General features: G+C 39.6%; 1 pseudogene across 1 annotated transcript; it reads left to right on the plus strand.

The window, feature by feature from the left end:
• The first annotated feature begins 214 nt into the window (after window positions 1–214).
• Window positions 215–20,848, plus strand: LOC144644626 (uncharacterized; annotated as a pseudogene). The gene is made up of 10 exons (XR_013569156.1): window positions 215–349; window positions 10,051–10,898; window positions 12,420–12,591; window positions 13,207–13,465; window positions 14,788–15,015; window positions 16,929–17,183; window positions 17,386–17,571; window positions 19,460–19,582; window positions 20,115–20,246; window positions 20,816–20,848. The product of XR_013569156.1 is annotated as an uncharacterized LOC144644626 (transcript).
• Window positions 20,849–27,151: the final 6,303 nt, after the last annotated feature.

Genomic DNA, 27,151 nt, shown 5'->3' on the forward strand with positions numbered 1-27,151 from the left:
TTGGAACACGTCCTTACGATCAAATTAATGACTCAGTGAAATCTTCTTACTTGATGATGTCGCTTTCGCATAGTTCATTACATACGCACGCTGGGAAATAATGCCTCCCATTGCGGCGGTCTATATAGACTTCATCACCATAGAGTCCTCCAGCATTTTAATCGATAAGAAAGCTTAAAAGAATAAACATTCAGTCACGCGTTACTGGCTGGGTGTTGTTCCTGCATTTTCAGACAGCCTTGATGCTTGGCAAAGTAGGTCGACTGCCAGACTTTTGAACACCACTGACTTACGTTTAACTGAACTGTAAATCTAAAGCTTCACACCAGGACTTGTGTGCAAGATTGAGGTAAGATCGTCTCAGTGTTTAATGCTCAAGCATCAGAACGTTGAGAATAATCGATCATCTTGTAATGATGTGTGCGTTTATATACGACGAGGTTATACGGAATAACAATAAGGAACACGTTTTTCTAGCAGCGACATCAATTGAATATGCCTCTACTACAGTTCACAAGAAGGAAATATCTGCAAAACTAGTGCGGAAGCCCGGTGCGGAAGGACTGGCTAGAACACCAAAGGGCTTCTTTTTATTTGAGCTTTCCGAACAACAGAATTCAGGCATTATAATTTAAAACATAAATATCCTTACACATTGGCCTTAAAACCTTTCTCCAAATTCAGAATCATCATTTCCAGTGAAATTCTCAAAGGTTATGATTCTTGTAGACATGTCTAGAGTTTGATGTTCTTTTAACTGGCATACCCTATTATTAATAAAGTCTTGAAAGTAGTGGAAGTGTCTGAAAGCATCTCAGTCAAACCCCGTTAAGTTGTGTGACGTGACCTCTTTCGAGTTGACGAAATAAAAGGCCTATATTTCCTTGTCTTTCTGCTTAGTTTAATGACAGCCCAGGCCAGTGCAAGAAAACTTTGAAGATTGACTCATTTATGACAGAAACCGTCAGTATAGTAGAAGATCCGTAGAAATATGCGTTTATCGAAGCGTTTATTTCTCAATGGTATATTAAGCTAATTAGATTCAATGTTATGTTTTGCTCGCTCAGCTCAAGCAGTGGCCCCGGGCTAGTTTTGTATGAAACCAATATATAACATCCTTTAAAATAACTAGCTTTATATAAAAGTAAAAGTCGAGTTCCCGAACTCATTAAAATACGCAATATATTTTAAAAATTGCGAAAATTGATACTGTGATAAGTAAATCTTGTCTTTTCAAAGGAGTGCTCACTCCACTTTGCGATCACGCTAGGCTGATTTTGATTGTAAATGGCTCTGTTACCAAATAAAGAGTTGTTTATTTGCTCACTCAAGTATGAAAGGGACCTGCAACTTTAAAGGAACGTTTTTAAAAGTTTTTGAAATTGCATGTCTCCTTTACTGAGTTAGCACGTAAAAGACATTGTCAAAAGAACATGCAATGAACTATCATAATATATAGTCACGAAATATATCCTGTGATTTTAGTCCCTGAATCCTGTCAAGTGACCTTTTCAATCATTTAAAGTGTTGTGGAATAAATGGATGCAAGAATTGCAGACTATAGTGGAAACCCGCATAACGGACACCCGCTTGTTACGGATAGTTTTGTTTTTCCCGACGAAAAGCACATACATTTTATTTTACATTAACCCACTTTAAAATACGGACACCGATTAACACGAACAATGGATACTTTTCTGTGTCCCAAGTGAAACGCTCTCATTAAGTTAACCTCACTTAACGGACACTTTCGGTCACTGCTTATCTTTGCACCGTACATTTTTATTTGTCAAAATTTTGTACCCTGTTAGAAAAATAAAAACCTTAAGATCTTTAACAGGTCAAAGCACTTTTATTAGACATTTGACTCATTGAATGAGCGTAACGTTTCTTTAGTTTGAACGAAAGTTACAATAATTTAAAACTTTATATTTGTAAAATATGTGTCTGCTTCTCAGAGCCCGCTTAATACACCCTGGTGTCTGTATAAACGGGGTTCCACTGTAGTTGCAGGATAAAATATTTCAACGAGGGGCTTCCAGACCGTTAAGAGTAATTGTCAATCGAATGGGAAAATAAACCAATAGAATATAGTCTTTCTGCACTCAGTGAATTCTTTTACCTCCTCCTTCTCCCTTAACAGGGTGGCAAAGGGTTTTCGCGTGACGCGTGATGCCCCCAAAATTAGCAGCGTGATGCGTGATGGAGCCAAAATAAGCTGCGTGATGCGGGACTGGACATCACAACGTGATGCGTGATTTGACTATTTTACAAGAGCGTGACACGTGATTTACTTCAAGGTTATCCGTGATATTTAAGTGTAATACTCCATAATTTTCGAGCTTTTTTTAAAGTTCGCGGACACCGTACCTCACCGATTTCGCTGAAATTTGGCATGCAGTCTTGTTTTAGGGTCCTAACTACCAAATGGATATTAAAAAGTTTCAATTCTTTTTATTTTGGAAAATATCGAGAAGGCCGATTTGAAGCGTCCGTGACGGCCCGCCAACATGGCGGATCGAAGGTGTTCTTGTTAGTTCGACACTGAACCTGCCGTCACAGTTTCTCGATCATACTTGGCATAGTTATAAAGAACTATCTTTCTTCTTTCTATATATCAAAATAGATTTGGCAAATGTTGAGTTTGGATGATCAACGGCCAAGAAGTTCGAAGGTATGTTAACGATGTTTTGAACAGTCTCAAATTTACTACAAAATGAAAGGCTTATAACTCCACTGTTATCTCGATTTAGAACAAGCCATTTACCATGAACAAAGCTTGTTCATTGGTGAATTGATTCCATTAATAAAAAAATTGGGGAAATGTAACCGTTAAGAATAAAAAATTATGGAACCTCTAGTAAATTGGCCATTTCAGCGCCAATTCAGCGGATCAGCTCATTTAACAGCAAATAATCGGGAGAAACATGAAAGGGTTACAGTCGTTTATAATAAGCAGTTTCCATGTATTCTTTGCTTATCTGAAACAAATACATGATCTTTGCCAAAGATATGGCGATTTTTGAGCGTACGATCGTTTCTCCAAATTTTTATGTCGGCAACTTTATTTTATTTGTTGTCGAGATTATACGCTGTTGTTATTCAATATTCGTTTCACAAGAACTTCTGTTGCTCGCATTTCCCAAATCACTGTTTAAGAAATTGCCCATTCCGTAACAGGGTCATTCTTACTTTTTCTTTAAAAATTACTAGGAAAGCAAGAATGTCATAGAACGGTTTTATACTAGTAAAAATACCTGTCAGACAAAAATTCAACTGTTTGTGTTATCTGGCTGTTTTCACAAATATGCAAATTTAGGAATTCTTAAAGTGCCTATCTTTAACTATTTCACGCTTAAAGATTCCTCTAAATCTTTTCGCCTACCTTTAGGACAAACGAAGTTTTGTGTCTCCAAGCAGAATGCTCGTTATCAGCAATGAAAGTCGAAGAGATACAGAAGCTCGAGTAAAATTCTAACTGCTGTGAAATGAACATCGTTTGAGCTTGACGTGTATTTATAGATTGCTCATTTAACAGCAAATAATCGGGAGAAACATGAAAGGGTTACAGTCGTTTATAATAAGCAGTTTTCAGGTATTCTTTGCTTATCTTAAACAAATACATGATCTTTGCCAAAGATATGGCGATTTTTGAGCGTACGATCGTTTCTCCAAATTTTTATGTCGGCAACTTTATTTTATTTGTTGTCGAGATTATACGCTGTTGTTATTCAAGTATTCGTTTCACAAGAACTTCTGTTGCTCGCATTTCCCAAATCACTGTTTAAGAAATTGCCCATTCCGTAACAGGGTCATTCTTACTTTTTTCTTTAAAAATTACTAGGAAAGCAAGAATGCCATAGAACGGTTTTATACTAGTGAAAATACCTGTCAGACATAACTTCAACTGTTTGTGTTATCTGGCTGTTTTCACAAATATGCAAATTTAGGAATTCTTAAAGTGCCTATCTTTAACTATTTCACGCTTAAAGATTCCTCTAAATCTTTTCGCCTACCTTTTGGCCAAACGAAGTTTTGTGTCTCCAGGCAGAATGCTCGTTATCAGCAATGAAAGTCGAAGAGATACAGAAGCTCGAGTAAAATTCTAACTGCTGTGAAATGAACATCGTTTGAGCTTGACGTGTATTTATAGATTGCGCTCGAGCTCCGTTAATTAAGTTTATTCATTTGGCGATCAGATAAAAATCAATGAATGATCAGAGTTATTAAAGTCCATTTCTAAGCACGAGAGACACGGAAGTTTGTTTCAGAAGCATTTATGCATAGAAATACCGGTTTATTTTTGAGCGGGAAATCTGCATTTATAATAGCTGGGAGTTTGGGGTGTTTTTTGGTGTAGTTTTTTTTTTGAGGGGGCTCGGGGGGGGGGGGAGGGGGGGGGGGGGGGGGTGTGGAAGTGGTGCCTTCGTATCCTCGTTTGTTCTTTTACACAGTGGCCTGAATTTGGAACAGTTCGGGGAATTGATTATCAATTACTCTTCGTTATGCCATGTCACCCCTTAATGTGGGAGCGCCGTGCCTCAATTTACGATAAAAAAATTTATGGCCGCCCGGTCCATTTATGTAGTTCTCCGCCAGGTCTCTCAATAGGCAGGTTACGAGCCTAGTGGCCCATCCGGCCGGAGCTCATACCGGTTTCCGCAACGTGAAGCGACAACGAGTATTTTTTACTCCACCCGGATGGGATGCTATTCCATCGCAGGGTTACCTCCCTTCCCGAAAAGCTAAAGATTGACTGGTAATCATTTTTTAACCTGGGTAAGGAAAGGGACTCTGGGAGTTGAGAGGCTTTTCAAAGAACTTAACGCATTGTCCCCCAAAAGCTCTATCCAGGACTGTTTGGTCCAGAGTCCAGCGCAGTGACCATTGTTAGGCCATCACGCTCCCCAACCGTGTAAGAAAGTGCAAAAATCTGCTTGTATAAGCCCTGGGGTTGTACAGTTTGGTACGAAATGTGGGCTTTCAAATGTGGTAGGTCTTATATCCGTGGTTGGGGTGCGGTGGCTTAAAGCGAAATTAAAAAAAACTTCTTGTTTTCTGAAAAACGTTTTTATAAACTGATTTGAATTACATTAATGAATTAAAGGGACAGTGTCACCAAGATTTAATAAAATTTAAAACTCTCAAGACGGTAACCTGGTAGGAAAAAAGTGGCCTTAAACTTTGACAGTTGACTTGGAAGAAATATATGGGCCTTGAATTGGGAGGGCTTATGAGAGAAAAGGATAAAAAGGGGAATTTCACAGAATCTGCTCAACAGCGTACTCTCGAACAGCTTTCATTTATCTGCCCACTGTCTTTTCTCTCTCCAGGTTTTAGTAAGGCCAGACCGCTATGAGTGGATTTACAATTCATATTAACACTTTTTTGAGATTTTTAAATCCCGGTTCGAGCTTTGGGGGGATATTGCGTTGAGTTCTTCGGAAAGCCTCTGTACTATCATACCGTATCTACTCGAATAAGCGCTGCCCCCGAATAAGCGCCGCCCTCGAATAAGCGCCGCCACCGGCGCCGCAGTCCCGATGCGGCGCTTATTCAAGGAAATCTGTTTAACTAGAAACAGAACTACAAAGAACTCTTAAACAAACTTCCATTTCTTTCCATCAAAAGCGACGTTCTGCAGTTCAAAGTGCTTGTTTTACCGCTCAGTTTTTCTATTGAACATTCTTCAGTACAATCTTCAGCAAGAGACGACTTTTGGCAATCAGGGGACCCTATTTTAATAAATGTAAAGGATTAGATTCTTTGTGGCGTCAAACTTTTTAATAAGCGCCGCCCTCGAATAAGCGCCGCACTGGAGGCGTAAAAAATTTAATAGCGCCGCGGCGCTTATTCGAGTAATTACGGTAGTCCCTTTCTTCACCTAGCTAGGTCGGCGATAAGGACATACGTGATGTAAGTCATGACGCATCACGAGAGGTGTCCTTATGGAGCTCGAGAGGTTCGACTTTAATAAAAAAAAAAGTCCGAGATAACAAAAACAGCCAAGTTCTCACCTGCTTTTTTTGTAAAAATCTGGACGAAAAACATTTGTATCTTTTAACTTGCCCTAAAAAGAATTGATTCGAAATTCATTTCAAATCAATGAGGAAAATGTGTTAGCTTCACTGTTATGTTGTTCTTGCCGCGAGTAAGCCACGCCTTCTTCGAACACGATAATTACTGATGACACAAACGTAAAGTCATGTTCATTTCAAAATCAGCTCGCATTATGCTTATTAACAGATGAGCTCTTTTGTTCAACATTCAGACCACTGTGTCAGAGATCTAAAGAGGATTCGGAGGCACCACTTCCACCCCCCTCCCCCCCGCCTTCCTACAACAACACCAAAAAAAAACCCCAAACTCCCAGCTATTATAAATGCAGATTTACCGCTAGAAGCCGAGTATTTTTTAACCGCGTCAGTCAATAATAAACCGGTATTTCTATGCATAAATGCTTCTGAAACAAACTTCCGTGTCTCTCGTGCTTAGAAATGGACTTTAATAACTCTGATCATTCATTGATTTTTATCTGATCCCCAAATGAATAAACTTAATTAACACATTTAAAAGCCCACATTTCGTACCAAACTGTACAACCCCAGGGCTTATACAAGCAGATTTTTGCACTTTCTTTCACGGTTGGGGAGCGTGATGGCCTAATAATTGTCACTGCGCTGGACTCTGGACCAAACAGTCCTGGATAGAGCTTTTGGGGGACAATGCGTTAAGTTCTTTGGAAAGCCTCTCAACTCCCAGAGTCCCTTTCCTTACCCAGGTTAAAAAATGATTGCCAGTCAATCTTTAGCTTTTCGGGAAGGGAGGTAACCCTGCGATGGAATAGCATCCCATCCGGGTGGAGTAAAAAATACTCGTTGTCGCTTCACGTTGCGGAAACCGGTATGAGCTCCGGCCGGATGGGCCACTAGGCTCGTAACCTGCTTATTGAGAGACCTGGCGGAGAACTACATAAATGGACCGGGCGGCCATAAATTTTTTATCGTGAATTGAGGCGCGGCGCTCCCACATTAAGGGGTGACATGGCATAACGAAGAGTAATTGATAATCCATTCCCCGAACTGTTCCAAATTCAGGCCACTGTGTAAAAGAACAAAAGAGGATACGAAGGCACCACTTCCACACCTCCCTCCCCCCCCCCCCCCCGAGCCCCCTAAAAAAGAAAAACAACACCAAAAAAAACACCCCAAACTCCCAGCTATTATAAATGCAGATTTACCTCTCAAAAATAAACCGGTATTTCTATGCATAAATGCTTCTGAAACAAACTTCCGTGTCTCTCGTGCTTAGAAATGGACTTTAATAACTCTGATCATTCATTGATTTTTATCTGATCGCCAAATGAATAAACTTAATTAACGGAGCTCGAGCGCAATCTATAAATACACGTCAAGCTCAAACGATGTTCATTTCACAGCAGTTAGAATTTTACTCGAGCTTCTGTATCTCTTCGACTTTCATTGCTGATAACGAGCATTCTGCCTGGAGACACAAAACTTCGTTTGGCCAAAAGGTAGGCGAAAAGATTTAGAGGAATCTTTAAGCGTGAAATAGTTAAAGATAGGCACTTTAAGAATTCCTAAATTTGCATATTTGTGAAAACAGCCAGATAACACAAACAGTTGAAGTTATGTCTGACAGGTATTTTCACTAGTATAAAACCGTTCTATGGCATTCTTGCTTTCCTAGTAATTTTTAAAGAAAAAGTAAGAATGACCCTGTTACGGAATGGGCAATTTCTTAAACAGTGATTTGGGAAATGCGAGCAACAGAAGTTCTTGTGAAACGAATACTTGAATAACAACAGCGTATAATCTCGACAACAAATAAAATAAAGTTGCCGACATAAAAATTTGGAGAAACGATCGTACGCTCAAAAATCGCCATATCTTTGGCAAAGATCATGTATTTGTTTAAGATAAGCAAAGAATACCTGAAAACTGCTTATTATAAACGACTGTAACCCTTTCATGTTTCTCCCGATTATTTGCTGTTAAATGAGCAATCTATAAATACACGTCAAGCTCAAACGATGTTCATTTCACAGCAGTTAGAATTTTACTCGAGCTTCTGTATCTCTTCGACTTTCATTGCTGATAACGAGCATTCTGCTTGGAGACACAAAACTTCGTTTGTCCTAAAGGTAGGCGAAAAGATTTAGAGGAATCTTTAAGCGTGAAATAGTTAAAGATAGGCACTTTAAGAATTCCTAAATTTGCATATTTGTGAAAACAGCCAGATAACACAAACAGTTGAATTTTTGTCTGACAGTTATTTTTACTAGTATAAAACCGTTCTATGACATTCTTGCTTTCCTAGTAATTTTTAAAGAAAAAGTAAGAATGACCCTGTTACGGAATGGGCAATTTTTTAAACAGTGATTTGGGAAATGCGAGCAACAGAAGTTCTTGTGAAACGAATATTGAATAACAACAGCGTATAATCTCGACAACAAATAAAATAAAGTTGCCGACATAAAAATTTGGAGAAACGATCGTACGCTCAAAAATCGCCATATCTTTGGCAAAGATCATGTATTTGTTTCAGATAAGCAAAGAATACATGGAAACTGCTTATCATAAACGACTGTAACCCTTTCATGTTTCTCCCGATTATTTGCTGTTAAATGAGCTGATCCGCTGAAATGGCCAATTTACTAGAGGTTCCATAATTTTTTATTCTTAACGGTTACATTTCCCCAATTTTTTTATTAATGGAATCAATTCACCAATGAACAAGCTTTGTTCATGGTAAATGGCTACTTCTAAATCGAGATAACAGTGGAGTTATTAGCCTTTCATTTTGTAGTAAATTTGAGACTGTTCAAAACATCGTTAACATACCTTCGAACTTCTTGGCCGTTGATCATCCAAACTCAACATTTGCCAAATCTACTTTGATATATAGAAAGAAGAAAGATAGTTCTTTATAACTATGCCAAGTATGATCGAGAAACTGTGACGGCAGGTTCAGTGTCGAACTAATAAGAACACCTTCGATCGGCCATGTTGGCGAGCCGTCACGGACGCTTCAAATCGGCCTTCTCGATATTTTCCAAAATAAAAAGAATTGAAACTTTTTAATATCCATTTGGTAGTTAGGACCCTAAAACAAGACTGCATGCCAAATTTCAGCGAAATCGGTGAGGTACGGTGTCCGACCAAAGTTCGAATCTTATAGACTATGACAATTAAAGCTCTTCAAATTAAATAAAATACATTTAAATGAAGGTCAATAAAGAGGCTCGCTGGTTTCAATTCTGGAACTAAGCTTTATTTTAAATAACCTCGCCAGTCTTCAAAAATTGAAAAATTTCACCGAAATTTGGCATTGGGATTATTACAAATTGTCCAAAAAACAATTTAGTAATTTTATGTTCAAAAATTAACAATAACAGGCAACCAATCCAAGAAATTTTGCCTACAATGTAATTTTCAATAATACATCATCAAAAAGTTGAAATCTTCCAAAATTAGCTCAGCACACTTTCTTATTTTTACGTGATGCGTGATTGTTTAAAAATGTTCTCCGTGATACGTGATTTAACTTAAAAATCCAACGTGATGCGTGATTGGTACTTCCCCCCCCCCCCCCTTTGCCACCCTGCCTTAAGGTAAATTCCCTTGTGTAAATGCGACTGGATAGTCATCCGTTGGATACGTTCCCTTGTGTATACCATCCTTATAAAACAAATTTCAAGCTATCATATGGCCTTTGTTTTTTTGCGGGATGACATATTTGAGAATCGTCCATATTTTTTTTTGAGTAAATGAATTTGTACAATATTCCATGAGCCACACACATACAAAAACTGAGAATTGTTACAAACCTTTCAGTCCAAATTTAGAGTTCTTTTGTTTTTAGCACGTGTATTGATATCATCCTGTATTAGTGTTATGGCAGGTGAGCAATACCTTCTTACATTTCTTTGCTGTCGATTAATATCTTATTGGTTTAATCAGTTAGAAAACTTTTAACAAAAATGATTAGCTGCGTGTCTTACTTGAGCTTATCAATAATACCTTGCAGGTATGACGGGGGAGAAGAGTCAAATGATGGACGAGGAAACTCCAACCTTCAAGGGGAATAAGTCTGCCTTCTCCAAGGCTAAGATTTTGCTGATTATTTTCGCTGTAATTGCAGTTTAATAATTATAATAATTTTGATTGTGGGGATTGTGCTGATAGCTCTTGCTAGCAAAAAGAAGGATCACGAAGAACAAGAGAACACATCTCCTGGTAGCAAGGAAGAGCAAGCCTCTTCATCGTTCTGTGAGTACTCCGAAGAGGCAAAACGGATCGATCTAGATGGCATAATTTCGCGTGTGAAGAAGACATACCACGAGAAGTTTCCTTTTAAGTTACCAGAGGATCCCGATGCGACACGTGAGGACATTAAGAAAAAGTACAGCGCTTACAACCCAACACCTGAGTACATCAAAGGCGTCACAGATGCAGCATGGGACCTCTTGCAGCAAGTAAACCAAACGAAAATGGACTCCAACAAGTTAAAGCCACGGGAAAGGAAAGCCTTATCGCAGCTAAAGCATTATTTGAAGACGGTGTTTGGACATCCTTTTGATATGAACTTTTATGCTGGCGTCTGGTTGATGGGACCTCCTTTTTGGTGTACCCAACCCATTTGCGACGTTGGTAAGGATTTGCAAGGGATGCTGGGAAGTCTAAAGCCTGAAAACTTGGAAGACGTGACACTGATAGAGAACAAGTTGAAAGGTTTCAAGGACAGGATTTTGAGGTACATGGAAAACTTGAAAATGGGGATACTCCACGGAATGGTTTACAATCAAGAGGCTTGTGTTGCTGGTCGAAATGCACTTAAAAGGAGCTATTTGAACATTGGTTTAAAGAACGAAACAGGTAAGTTTTGTTTAGCCTTGGATAACATGTAACTAACGCGAGGTATGTGTATAACTAAATAGTCATAATTTTCTTTGATTACTTGGCATGTGGGCATTCTCATTTGGGCCTTCATGCACAACAGTCCCCTTACTTGACCTTTCTCACAAGCTAACCATTCAATGATGTTATAATTTTCGAGCATCCATCACCCATAGGAGTGTTCATTATACCTAATTTTGTATAAATAGGCTGTTTTATCTTATTTAGTCGTCTCTTCGTTAATATGATCATGCATGACTGCCAGACTTAGCTTTCCCTTGGCGAGCCGTTTCGTTTGCGTTATTGCTGTGCCTCTTGACTCGATTCAGTATTTTCTTATATGATGTATCCAGTGATAGAATCCTGCAGAAGGGGTTTCAGTAAAGGCTGTTTCTGGCAACCTAATTTGTCGTACATTATTTTAGCATACTTATCCATTATTACTAAAAAGAACAGTAACTAACAAATCTTACATCCCAACAGAGTGGAAACTTAAATGTCAACCTTAACCCCCCGCAACCTCAGTTTTAACTCAATTTGTCTGATACATCCTACTCTTCTATTTTTCTGTTATTTTATTTTATATTTTTATTTAATTTTGATTTTGTTATGCTGCCTTGTGGCAGACGTGACTGCTTTGCAGTCCATTGGTCCAGCAGGGATGGCGCAGTGGTGAGAGCGCTCGCCTCCCACCAATGTGGTCCGGGTTCGATTCCGGCCAGGTACCATATGTGGGTTGAGTTTGTTGTTGGTTCTCGTCCTTGCTCCGAGGGGTTTTCTCCGGGTTCTCCGGTTTTCCTCCCTCCACAAAAACCAACACTTCTAAATTCCAATTCGATCGGGAATCCGAGGGCCACAGGTTTGTCAGTCGAAGACTGTTACGTGCAACCCTCGTAAAACAAAGTTGATTTATTTGGTCCCTTACGCTTACAACACAACCCTTTCCCAAAACCTACACACATTTTCCATCCCCTTTATATGTACCCGCTGATCTCAGTGGTGGCTTGGGAACCCATTCATTTGTGGATCCCATACTATAACACCTCTAAAGCCACAAAGGATGCTAGTGAATCTACTGTTTTTATCATTTGTTTTTACACAACACAAGCGACAAGAACAGCATGGACCTTAGGAGGCCAGAGGAAGAGCGTTGTAACGGTTATAACGCTCTTTCTCTGGCACCGCGCGCCGTGGTTCCTGAGTTCATGTTTTCTTATGTTGTTCTCATTCCCGTTTACGGTTTGCTTAGATTTATATATTTCAGGGTCCTCGGTCGGGAATGGTGTTTATTAGGACTAGATTTAGCTGTGTAACAAATTTTAGTTTCATTCTGTGACTTTTTTTTGTCTTTGTGACAAATTTCATCCTCTTGGTCCCGCAGTAATGACTTGAATGTGCTTTCCTCTCACTCATTCCTCTCACTCATTCGTGTACGGAATAGCCACTAATCATTGAAAATTTACAAAACACAATTTGAAATTTAAAATTTGTAATTTTCAGGTGTCTTGAACGAGACCTACGTCAAAGTTGCCCTCGACGATGACTACTATTCCAACATTACAGATGACATGAAGAACCAGTGGAAGAATGATCACAATGGTAAAACTGTAAAGGAATCTTTAAGTGATTACCTTGTGGAATATATGGGAAAGCCGATGAACCAACTGCTAAGGTAAATTTGTCTTTTTTTTAATTTTAATAGCTCACTTTGTAGCAATGTTTAAGAGGTCAGACAAAAATAATATGTTTTCTTGCTGGAGTTAAAATAACTCAGATGACTCGTATGATCTTTCAAACGTCTTTCACAAAACTATGACAAGGAAGATACATTTCTGCTCCCTGTAAGCTTAGTAATTTAAATTACTGATGCCTCGTCAATTCTCTACTTTGAACAGTTCTGTCAGTATTCGATGATCAATTCTTGCTAGGTTTAATTTTTGCCTTCTTAGTTTCCTCAACTTCCTGTCTTATAAGCGTCTTAATCTCTATGATTGCCTCGCACTCTTTCTCCCCCTTCGTTTTGAGTAATCTGATGCTTTTCTGGGGATGTTCAGTAAATCGCTGAACTGCTCTTTTGTCCTCTTCCGTTCTGTCGCAGTGATTCTGATTTTCTCTGTACTCAGCCTCCTTTATTCTTACTTTAATTATTTCGGTTGTTCCCCTCTCAACGTTGAGCTTCGCTGCCTTTCTCTCTGATACACTTTGCCAAGTTTGTTTTTTGCTTATCCACGACTTGACCTTACACTTAAACACATTATCTTTAACAAGAATTTACATTTGTTGACAGGTATCTAGAAGACGACTATTCCCGCTATTGCGTCCCAAGTAATGTTTCAAGCGGGTTGGCCTCACTTCCACTGGCTCATGTTTGGTTTGACGGCAAAGAAAACACATCTTGGCCAACAAAGACAAAATTATCTACCGGCGACAAGTTGGACGGCAAAAAGGCGTATGCCATGATATTACCATATTTCACCACTAATGACATGACGCCGATGCAGGTGCAAAACTTGGGAAAGGAACAACTGTCCTTGCTTTACCCACTGGTTAGTGAAATTAAATGTCGCTGCTATTGCAAGATTGTAATTTGATGTAGTATAGGTTACGTCCTTTAAAGATGATTTCCAGTCCGTACTGCGCAATCTACGCCTGTGATATTTATTTGAGTCTCACACGAACGAATGTTTACTAGCAAAAATAAGTCCGGGAAAAATTTACGTTTTTTCTTCATTGTTAGCACCGAATATCCTTGCAAAAGAATATTAATGATAAGAAGGGCTTCGAAGCTATTCCAAACCGACGTTTCAGCTGAACAAAGCGACCCGTAATGGCGGACAAAAAACTTCATATACGCTATAACCGAAGTATAACGTATCAAAGGATTTAAAACGATAATTAAAACAAACCCCGGGACTGTGCAGTACGGACAAGAAATAAGCTTTAAAGGAGCTATGTCATGGAATGTCCATCTTTAAAATTTAGCCCAAACTTTTTCACGTTCGGCGCCTATTATAATTTTTCCGTTAATTATTATTCCTTTTTGTTTGCTATTACGTCTTTGGTCTTTTTTTACTTTAGTTTACGAATGTTGACTTTCCATTTACTTTGAAAGTAATTTTGTTCATCAAAAGAATGACTTCATGTCGTGCCATAGCTCCTTTTCGATCCTTTAGAAAATCGTTTCAGTCAAGATGTGGAAACTGATCGTAATGTGAGCCGCTTAATCATCATACTATTTTAGGCAATCCTGTTACACTCAAACAGGATATAAATCGATTGAAACCCAGTTCTAAACATGCAGTAAATTACCAGTGCCAGATACACGAGTGCATGAGCGAGCGCCTCCTCATCCTCAATTTAGTCCCCAGAACCTACGTCCCGCTAGACCAGTGGTCGGGAAACGCATCGGCTCTGGGTGACTCAAAAAATGGAACCAGAAATTCCTAGTTCTGGTTTTATTGTACGCGTACGGCGGAGATTGTGAATGAAATGAGCAAGATTCAACAGCTACAGCTTTGGCGAGCTTTTGGCGGGCTTTAAGTCGATTCTTGTTGCCGACCAAAAGAATCGCGGCCTCTGGGGATGAGTATACCTCATCCTCGAAGACCCATGCGACCAATACATATGAGTGAATAGACCACAATGTGAGAACCAATCATATTCGTGGATTTTCATCAGTTTGATTAGCAAACCGATCTTACAATTTTTCGAGGTTTGTTCTTGTGCTTCTCAAAACAGATCGTATCCGTGCGTAAATATCGGCACATCCTCATGATCACCATATGGAGGCTTTTGGTCGTGCGAAAAACAAGGAGACATTTTTACATGTCTTTATTATCAAGCAATTTTTCTCGTTGGTGTTTTGTAGGCAGTGGAAGCAGCTAAGGGGGATACTGGGGAAGACAACAAAACTGAAGCCATCAAACAATTCAGAAACAAGCTAGACGCTCCTGATAATTTCTTCAATGTTGACCCCTTTCCTGATAACGAGTCCGACTCAAAGGCACATGCCCGATGCAGCAGTATTGACGGGGCAAAGAAACACTGTCCAATGAGATGGAAGGCTCTGCAAAGTTGGTTCAAGGAGGCCAGAATGGTAAGAGGGAAGTCATTATTAGCTAAAAAGGAGGGCCGTTGGAAGATCATTGTCAAGTCTCAAATGGTGTAGCCCTACCCCTGCCCTGCGAGCAAGCAAATGTTTCCGCTCTCCAAACTTGAAACTAAGAAACTGTGTGTTCTCCTCTCTTATTTAATTTAAAAATAGGTCACCAAGGGTGACATGAGTCTAATGCCGTATGGCATAATGATACAGATTGCGCGGTTTTCGTAAGCCGGTTAAAATTGGTTAGAGGTTTGTGTTCGGGAGTTTAATTTAAAATGCTTATAGCAAGCTAGGGGCATCGTGGATGATTATGGATGAAAACGAAACAGTCATAAATGTTATATGCTTCACAAAAATTTAAAGTATGAACAGGAGTTGATGTTACTTCTTCCGTATTGTCCGTAAAAGCAGAAACGATTAAACATTTGGACAAGATTACGTGACGATTTACAAAAAGCATGTTCATTACAACAAGGGTTGAAGAACTTCACATCGTTTTCTTTCAGATTTTTCACCATTTTGATGATGACTCTTGAAACAGATTTTGCAATAAAAGCACTTGAAATAGTGACTGTTACTCCATTGTACTGTAAGCACTTAGTGACAGATTTTCCTAAAAACGGGTGTAAATGCTCACGTCAATATAATGATGACCTTTTGAACGCTGGAAACTAGGCAATTATTATCGAGCTACCATACACAGGAGCGAAGACTGTTTATCATGATGTACAAATTTCGCGAATCATCACTTCCATATCAATGTAACCATTTTATGATTTTTCTAGCTGTAAGAAGAACTTAAGATCTCTGAGAGTCGTAAAAGCATGAAATTCGATTTCAGTGTATGGCAAAGGCCGGGACAGTGTAATACTGCAAAGCGGCCAAACAAACGCATTTTGATTTAGTCGCGTAACTTGATTTACATTTATCCATGTACATCTTTTATTTTTGAAGGTTTTTGTTTGCACTGTAAAGAAAAAATTGGTCAAAATTCGAATGACTTAAATACAAAATACGAGGTAAAGTTTTCTATTTTTTAAAACAAAATAAATATTTGGTCGCATTGTGTAAATAAACGCGAGTCGCCGTCGAAACATTTTTTCTCAAAGACGTCTTGCTTTTTAAGCAAGACGAAAACACAAGTGCTTAACTGAACTGAAAACGAAGATTTATTTTCACAAAAAGCTTACAAATGTCTTAACTGGAAAATTATTACGTCCTGTTCAAGTGTTGAATAATCGTGACTTGAGAAAGAACTTTTAATTATGCGTGGGAACACGTGTCGCTGATTGGCTGTTTTTAATTGAAACTAATCGTGCGTGTCCGTACGGAGTCCGTTCTTGCAGCTGATCATTGTTTTCTACATTACAGCGAACGATTATCGATCCCGAACCATTCCCTTGGGATTGCTAACAGCTTTTTTCATATAACAAAGAGTCTAATGCGCATGCGCAAAGCGCACGCAAGCATTAGACTCAAAAATGAAAGGGTATTTACAGTCAACTCTCTCTAAAACGGACACCGTTGGGACCGGACCCAACTGTACGTCTTAGAGAGGTGTCCGTCTTACAGGGAGTTTTGTTACAGTAAAATGACTGAAAAACGGCAGGGACGGGACCAACACCAGGTGTCCGTCTTAGAGAGGTGTCCGTTAAGAGAGAGTTGACTGTATATCAAAGTAAAACACATAAATGGGCATGGAAAGAATTTAAAAACTGCACCAGGGAGATGTACTAATAAAGCGCTTCAAGCATGAAAACATAGAAAAAGTATGTCGCCGACTAGTACTAGAGCCGGTGAGAAGACAGTGATATCAGAGTTATACCAGGTCATATGTAATACCGTTTATTATTTATAGTCATAACTGATATCAGCGACACTATATTTCACTATTCTCTTCGCTTCAGGTGATGAGCATGTTATATCCCAAAATTACTAAACTGTTCCACTTCGCCGGAGATAAAGACTCAACACCTAACTGTCCAATTAAAATGCAACCGGATCTTAACCCGTCCAGCGGTATACAGAGTTACGACGGAAGTGACCCGATGTGCCTAAAACCGACGCATTACAACATTCCGTTCTTCCTGGACAGGCTGGGACCTAAGTTCTCGGAGTGGAGTATAAACGCCCATGAGGCTCGGCCGGGACACCATATTCAGGTAAAGTCATAGAGAAAAGTTTTATGTGGTGGTTCGTTAATGCGATATTTATGACTTGCGCTGTCATAACTTCATAATATCACATGATGACTTACAAACTGGTTTCGAAGGTTTCCAAAGATAACCGAAGATGTTTGAACACTATTAAAAGGTCCCGAATATTTCTGGAAATGCCTGCATTAAATGTTTTCTATTTGTTTAGTACCAAGGAACGATTAAGCATTTTAGGGACACTTGTGGAGGTCCGATTGGCTGGTTAGAGTCCAAAACATACTACACAGCCTTTATAGAAGGCTGGGCTCTTTACGCAGAAAACCCATTGATATCAGACGACACGGATGTATATGACGGCGAACCAATGAAAAAGTACGGCATGCTGAAGTGGCAGGTGGGTAACATGTAAATAAGAAAGTAAGTTTCTAAACAAAGCGTAAATTAAAATAAAATCTCACTAGAATGATTCATCCGATCTAAGATTTGTTAAACACTAAATTTTCGGTGTCCTCTGTCCACCTTCATCACCTAAAACGATCTAAAAGCCTATAAGGGCATGTTTTTTTTTTATCTAACTGGAGGAGGAGGAACTGTGGAGGGAGGAACCCGGAGAAAACCTTCGGAGCAAGGACGAGAACCAACAACAAACGCAACCAACATATGACGCCAGGTCTGCGAATCGAACATTTGCGTTGTGGCTTGTGTGATAAAATTGGCTCCGATTAAGGCTAAGGCCTGCCGACATCTTGTCAAATTCTTTAAATCTATTTATTAACCTTTAATAACCTTCGAGTTGAATTGAAAATAAATCCACTGTTGAACAGTTTTACAATTTAATACGCCCTCTTCTTCATTTTTTTAAAACTCAGAGGATCATCTACAGGTTGGAACTTCAGGTTTTCTAGAAGAAACTATAAGTGTTGTCCTCCAGTGAATGGGATGCCAGGCTTACCGTAATGATTCGATTTAGCGCCCGGGCGCTTATTTACTTTTGGCACTTATTCGAGACAGGCTTATTCGAGACAGGGCGCTTATTCGGGACAGGGCGCTTATTTAATTTTTTGAGAAACAACCAAATGCATCTAACAAGAACAGAAACCGTAACAGTTAGAAATTGTTAAAAGTTCAGTCACTTTTAAAATAATTGTAAATTTCAGCAGTAAATATATACATGGACTGTACGGTGAACGGTCAGGAGTTTATCTAGTGGCCGTCAATGACTTCAGTAGTGGCAGTTATCCACAATAGGGGCACTTATTAGAATACGGGTGCTTATAAGAATGGGGACGCTTATTAGAATGAGGGCGCCTTTTGGAATAGGGGCGCTTATTTACAAAAACTCATTCGAAGGGGGGCGCTTATTGGAAGGAGGGCGCTTAATCGAATCATTACGGTATCACATATTACCCTAAGTAACTATATGACGCCCACAACAGTTTACCGGTATCCATTTTCACTCCTGGGTGGAGAGAGGCACTGTTAAGTGCTTTGCCCAAGAACACAAAAAATTACGTAACAGTCGTTCACTAAGCAAACGTAATGAAACACTGCAGAAAACGCCTATTAGACAAAATAGAAGCGACACAAATGTAAATGTAATTTATTTAGCACCTGAGACAGAAGAGCTCAGGAGCTCGTTAAGGCGCGTACGTGCATCCAAGATCGAACCCCAGCCATATTTGGTGGGAGGCGAGCGCTCTCGACCCGCTTTAACCCTATTTAGACCGGGCGTTTTTGTAACTATGTAACTTCTAGAATATTTAAGCAATCACAATGAAACTTATAGGATATATAGTATGTCCAAACATCTATCTTTTGGTATACGTCACATGGGATGAAAACGTCACATCACGTGATAATGACATCATGATGTCAAAACAGCCGCCATCTTGGATTACACAATTTTTCCAAAACGCCAGAAAACCAGCCAAAATTACTGCAAAGAACTCAAAATGAATAAAACTGTGTTTAGAAACCGTAAAAAGGTAAAAATAATTGCATTAAAGACATTTTCATTAATAGAAGCAAGAAAATTACAAATTTGGTTAAACATGCCTGTCAAAATGCCGTTGCCATGGTGTTGTCAAGTTCCTGACACAATACTGATCCTACCAAGTTATTCCTAGATAAATTTTAGATGGCTTGAATCTTGAAAAAGTTATAAGTGGTCAAAGTCAGTGTGGGCCTCAAAAGTCCCCCCCCCCCCTCCCCACCCCCGTTCTGAATAGGTTTAAGTTTATATGTTTCAAAAAATCAATAGTTTTCTTTTTCTTTCTCTTCAGATCTGGCGTGCAGTGAGATTGATTGTTGACACAGGGCTGCACTATACTGGAATGAAAAGAGACGAAGCTATCAAAATGTTTGCTGATAATGCATGGGATGATTCTGACTTCACTCGGAAAGAGGTATGAATATTTCACTGTACAGCGGCAGAGAAACAAAACCTGTCCTAAAGCACGACCCTGGAAAGTTTGACTGACAAATGGTACCTCCCCACCCGAACTGAAAACTCCTAAACCATCAAAGATAAAAGCGAAGCCAGCTGTAAATTAAAAAAGGTCCACACACGATTTGACAGTTGACATCTTTCGCACCCCCAACTCCACAATTTCGAGCCGCGGCAGACAAACAAACAAATACTCACGTTGCAGATTAGCTTGACAACAAAACATACAGGTTGCTTTGCAAGCCTAGATTTGAAATAAATTCTAACCTCATCAACAGGCTACTTATTATAATATTAACAACCGAAACAATAGAAACGAGCCCAAAACGAGATTAGTTCTTTTCTTTGTGAAGTATACACGGGCATCTCTGACTCACAAATAAATGTAAATACCTCTTTATAAGTCCTCATCTTTAAATTCTGCCAAAACTAATCTTTATAAAATTCTGCTCGTACCTCTATGATTTATTAGTATGATTTCGTTGTGGCAGGTAACCCGTTACCAGAGCTGGCCAGGACAATCTACAGCGTACATGGTTGGCAGGATAGCAATTTTAAAAGCCAGAAAATATGCCACTACCGCTTTGGGGAAAAACTTCAACCTCAAAGATTTTCATTACCAGGTATTTTTTTAACCCTTAACATGCTAAGCGCGGATTATTCCGCGATTTGGAGGAATGGCCATTCTGCCACTTATGACGTCACCAATTTACACGTCAGCAGATTTTTGTGATTTTCATCTTATAGAGCTTGGATAGATCTTTCCACAGGACTGTCCATCTTCAATATTGACTGCATTCCGACAGAGCTAATCGAAGAAAACGTGATCAGTTTTTGGTGTAAAATTGGTGCTAAAACAGGCCAAAATACCCGTACTCAAAACTTTTCAGGCCAGTAGAAGGGGTGCACAGAGTAAAAGATAGAGAGAATAAGAAAGCAGAGAAAAACGAAAAGGAAAGGAGCAAGGAAAAAAATCGGAACGGTTCAGCAAAAAAAAAAAAAAAAACAAGTCCAAATTTTGGCTTATGCGCATGCACCAAAGTATAATATTGTACATTTTTCCATGGAAATTTCATCAAAATCTTCCTGCATTGTCAGAAAGTGCATTTTTAGCAAATTTAGGGAAATTTTGGAAAAACAAAAAACATACGATTTTCAGAATGACAAGTTCTATATTTATTCAAAATTTCAGGTAGCCAGTATCAAAAACGAAAAAGATGAATGAAGGTGAGCGTTTTTGGGTCACTTTGTGCCCACCGTGCAAAGTACTCGGATCCCGTAAATTTGCTGCAAGAAGATTTTTCCTGCTAAAGCCTCTCAGTTGCCAGAAAATTAACCCAGCCCTTAGTGTTAACCCTAACCCTCGGGTTAAACCCTAACTTTTTCGCCAACAGCACAGATTCCGAAAATTTTCAATAACCCCTAACTGTTCGATGGGAATAGTAAATTAAAAGAGGATTTTCCCTGCCATAGCCTCTCATTTACCAGTTAAAAAGCTGACTATTACCCTATCTCTAACCCTAACTTTTTGCCAAGTGCTAATATCGTAGAAATGTGCATCAATTCCTTACTGTTCCCATCGAAATAGTTGATCGAAAGAGGATTTTACTGAAGCAGCAGTTGCCAGAACTAACCGTAATATTTAAGGTTAACGCTTACCCAAGTTTCTTACCCTAACTATGTAAAAAGAAAATTATTCACATCGATGATTTTTGCATTGAAGTATTTCCCGTGCGAATATAATCGCAACAGATAAATTCCATTTACTACAACCGAAATACCTGTTAGGTCACTTGCAACACAAATTTAAGACTTGCTACGTCATATTCTACACAATTCACACCAAACGCATAATCTACGCCGTTTACTACACCAAACTCACATGCTACACCATTTCTCACACTTGCTACGCCATTTGCTACACCAAACACACTTTTAACGCCTTTGTCCATACCAAACACACTTGCTACGCCATTTGCTACACCAAATGCACCTACTAAGCAATTTGCTACACCAAACGCACTTGCTACGCAACTTGCTACACCAAACACACTTGCTATGCAATTTGCTGCACCTAACACACCAGATGTGCAATTTAGTACACCAAACACACTTGCTACGAAAAAACACACTTGCTACGCAATTTGCTACACCAAATGCACCTACTAAGCAATTTGCTACACCAAACGCACTTGCTACGCAACTTGCTACACCAAACACACTTGCTACGCAATTTGCGGCACCTAACACACTTGCTATGCAATTTGCTGCACCAAACACACTTGAAACAAAATTTGCTAAACCAAACACACTTGCTATGCAATTTGCTACACCAAACACACTTGCTGTGCAAGTGGCTACACCAAACACACTTGCTACGCAATTTGTTACACCAACCACATTTGCTATAAAATGTGCTACCCCAAACACACTTGCTGTGCAATTTGCTACACCAAACACACTTGCTATAAAATGTGCTACCCCAAACACACTTGCTGTGCAATTTGCTACACCAAACACACTTGCTATGCAATTTGCTACACCAAACACACTTTCTACGCAATTTACTACACCAAACAAACTTGCTACGCAATTTGCTACACCAAACACACTTGCTGCGAAATTTGCTACACCAAACAAACTAGCTACGAAATTTGCTACACCAAACACACTAACTACGCAATTTGCTACACCAAACAAACTAGCTACGCAATTTGCTACACCAAACACACTTGCTACGCAATTTGCTACACCAAACACACTTGCTACGCAATTTGCTACACCAAACACACTTGCTACGCAATTTGCTACACCAAAAACACTTGCTACGCAATTTGCTACACCAAAAACACTTGCTACGAAATTTGCTACACCAAACACACTAACTACGAAATTTGCTACACCAAACACACTTGCTACGAAATTTGCTACACCAAACACACTAACTACGAAATTTGCTACACCAAACACACTAACTACGAAATTTGCTACACCAAACACACTAACTACAAAAATTGGCTATTCCAAACACACTTGACACACTTGCTACGCAATTTGCTACACCAAGCAAACTAGCTACGCAATTTGCTACACCAAACACACTAACTACGAAATTTGCTACACCAAACACACTTGCTATGCAATTTGCTACACCAAACACACTTGCTGTGCAAGTGGCTACACCAAACACACTTGCTACGCAATTTGTTACACCAAACACACTAACTACGCAATTTGCTACACCAAACACACTTCCTACGCAATTTGCTACACCAAACACACTTGCTACGAAATTTGCTCCACCAAACACACTTGCTACGCAATTTGCTACACCAAACACACTTGCTACGCAATTTGCTACACCAAACTCACCTGCTATACAATTTGCTACACCAAACACACTTGCTACGCAATTTGCTACACCAAACACACTAACTACGCAATTTGCTACACCAAACAAACTAGCTACGCAATTTGCTACACCAAACACACTTGCTACGCAATTTGCTACACCAAACACACTTGCTACGCAATTTGCTACACCAAACACACTTGCTACGAAATTTGCTCCACCAAACACACTTGCTACGCAATTTGCTACACCAAACACACTTGCTACGCAATTTGCTACACCAAACTCACCTGCTATACAATTTGCTACACCAAACACACTTGCTACGCAATTTGCTACACCAAACACACTAACTACGCAATTTGCTACACCAAACAAACTAGCTACGCAATTTGCTACACCAAACACACTTGCTACGCAATTTGCTACACCAAACACACTTGCTACGCAATTTGCTACACCAAACACACTTGCTACGCAATTTGCTACACCAAACACACTTGCTACGCAATTTGCTACACCAAAAACACTTGCTACGCAATTTGCTACACCAAACACACTAACTACGAAATTTGCTACACCAAACACACTAACTACGAAATTTGCTACACCAAACACACTTGCTACGCAATTTGCTACACCAAACATACTAGCTACGCAATTTGCTACACCAAACACACTTGCTACGAAATTTGCTACACCAAACACACTAACTACGAAATTTGCTACACCAAACACACTAACTACGAAATTTGCTACACCAAACACACTAACTACAAAAATTGGCTATTCCAAACACACTTGACACACTTGCTACGCAATTTGCTACACCAAGCAAACTAGCTACGCAATTTGCTACACCAAACACACTAACTACGAAATTTGCTACACCAAACACACTTGCTATGCAATTTGCTACACCAAACACACTTGCTGTGCAAGTGGCTACACCAAACACACTTGCTACGCAATTTGTTACACCAACCACATTTGCTATAAAATGTGCTACCCCAAACACACTTGCTGTGCAATTTGCTACACCAAACACACTTGCTATAAAATGTGCTACCCCAAACACACTTGCTGTGCAATTTGCTACACCAAACACACTTGCTATGCAATTTGCTACACCAAACACACTTTCTACGCAATTTACTACACCAAACAAACTTGCTACGCAATTTGCTACACCAAACACACTTGCTGCGAAATTTGCTACACCAAACAAACTAGCTACGAAATTTGCTACACCAAACACACTAACTACGCAATTTGCTACACCAAACAAACTAGCTACGCAATTTGCTACACCAAACACACTTGCTACGCAATTTGCTACACCAAACACACTTGCTACGCAATTTGCTACACCAAAAACACTTGCTACGCAATTTGCTACACCAAACACACTAACTACGAAATTTGCTACACCAAACACACTAACTACGAAATTTGCTACACCAAACACACTTGCTACGCAATTTGCTACACCAAACATACTAGCTACGCAATTTGCTACACCAAACACACTTGCTACGAAATTTGCTACACCAAACACACTAACTACGAAATTTGCTACACCAAACACACTAACTACGAAATTTGCTACACCAAACACACTAACTACAAAAATTGGCTATTCCAAACACACTTGACACACTTGCTACGCAATTTACTACACCAAGCAAACTAGCTACGCAATTTGCTACACCAAACACACTAACTACGAAATTTGCTACACCAAACACACTTGCTATGCAATTTGCTACACGAAACAAACTAGCTACGCAATTTGCTACACCAAACACACTAACTACGCAATTTGCTACACCAAACACACTTGCTACGCAATTTGCTACACCAAACACACTAACTACGAAATTTGCTACACCAAACACACTTGCTACGCAATATGCTACACCAAACAAACTAGCTACGAAATTTGCTACACCAAACACACTAACTACGAAATTTGCTACACCAAACACACTAACTACGAAATTTGCTACACCAAACACACTTGCTACGAAATTTGCTACACCAAACACACTTGCTACGCAATTTGCTACACCAAACACACTTGCTACGCAATTTGCTACACCAAACACACTAACTACCAATTTGCTTCACCAAACACACTTGCTACGCAATTTGCTACACCAAACACACTAACTACGAAATTTGCTACACCAAACACACTTGCTACGCAATTTACTACACCAAACACACTAACTACGCAATTTGCTACACCAAACACACTTCCTACGCAATTTGCTACACCAAACACACTTGCTACGAAATTTGCTCCACCAAACACACTTGCTACGCAATTTGCTACACCAAACACACTTGCTACGCAATTTGCTACACCAAACTCACCTGCTATACAATTTGCTACACCAAACACACTTGCTACGCAATTTGCTACACCAAACACACTAACTACGAAATTTGCTACACCAAACAAACTAGCTACGCAATTTGCTACACCAAATGCACTTGCTACGCAATTTGCTACACCAAACACACTTGCTACGCAATTTGCTACACCAAATGCACTTGCTACGCAATTTTCTACACCAAACACACTTGCTATGTCATTTTCTGCACCAAACACACTTCCTACGCACACTTCCTACGCACTTCACACTTCACACTTCCTATATCCATGTGGACGTGCCGGATGATAGTGACTCTACAAAATTTTTAGATTTGTTGGAGTCTTTTAGTCTTCAACAGCATGTGATGGGCTCCACCCATATTCATGGTCACACCTTGGACTTGGTGATCACCCGCCAGTCTGATCAGATTCTTCGATCTACACCTCGAATTGATCGTTATTTTTCTGATCACGCCTCGGTGTTGTGTCATCTTCATTCTATCAAGCCTTCTTTCTCCTCCAGGACACTTTCGTTCAGGAAACTAAAATCAGTTAACATTGAAAACCTGAATGATGACTTGGCTAAGTCTGATTTATGCAAAAATCCACAAGATGATCTTGATGAGCTTGTTGTTTCTTATAATAAAACCCTAACAGCTGCTTTGGACAAGTATGCCCCTGTAAAGACCCGAACCATTGTTGTGCGGCCGCGAGTTCCATGGTACACTGAGGACATTAGACATGCTAAAAGAGAGCGTCGGAAAGCTGAGAGAAGATGGAGGTTGTCGAAACTTAATTCCGACTTGGTCGCCTTCAAAATCAAGCGCAATGCTGTTAACAATCTTATGAACAAAGCACAGCAGGCGTTTTATACTAACTTTATTGAGGAAAACAGCTTTGACCAACGTAAGTTATTCCGTGCTAGTAAGCGCTTGTTTAATCAGTCTCAGGACGACGGGCTACCTCCAAACCTGCATGCTCCGACTTCTGCTAACGAACTGGGAAAATATTTTGTGACAAAGATTGATACCATCCGGAGACAAATTGATGCTGATATCACAGATTTAACGGTCCCCGTGGAGTCTATTACTGTTAATAGTAATGCTATGGTAATTCCAACGTTATCTGCCTTCAAGACTTTGTCTGACAAAGATGTTAAATCACTAATCCAGAACTCGGCGTTGAAGACCTGTCCACTTGATCCCATGCCCTCCCGCTTGGTCAGCAAATGTGACGCTCTACTTCCGGTCATCACTTCAATCGTAAATAAATCATTAAAAGCTGGTCACTTTCCTGAGAGTTGGAAGGAAGCGCTAGTTTGCCCATTACTCAGGAAGCCTGGTCTCGATATTACATTTAAGAACTTCAGACTAGACCAGTTAGCAATTTGGCTTTCCTATCGAGGCTTACGGAGAAGGCAGTCTTTCATCAGATACATGATCATATGGTTGATGTGGGCTTATACCCGATCGCGCAATCGGCTAACAGGGAGAACCACAGCACTGAAACTGCACTCCTGAAAGTCAAAAACGACATCCTCCTAAACATGAATAAGCAGCATGTAACTCTACTCGTGCTGTTAGTCATTGCACTGGTGGCCTGTTAGATATCGTATAGTTTTTAAAATTTTGTTGATTACTTTTAAAGCCGTACATGGTCTTGCTCCAGCCTACATAAGTGAACTTATTTCCGTTAGAGAAACTGCTGGAAGACATTACCTGCGTTCCAACAATGGTTTACGCCTTAATTATAGCCAATGTAAATCACTCGCAACACTTGGGGATCGCTCTTTTCAT

Source organism: Oculina patagonica, chromosome 1, assembly GCF_052425735.1.
Source record: "Oculina patagonica isolate OP01 chromosome 1, crgOcupat, whole genome shotgun sequence".
In the NCBI taxonomy this organism is placed as follows: Eukaryota; Metazoa; Cnidaria; class Anthozoa; order Scleractinia; family Oculinidae; genus Oculina; species Oculina patagonica.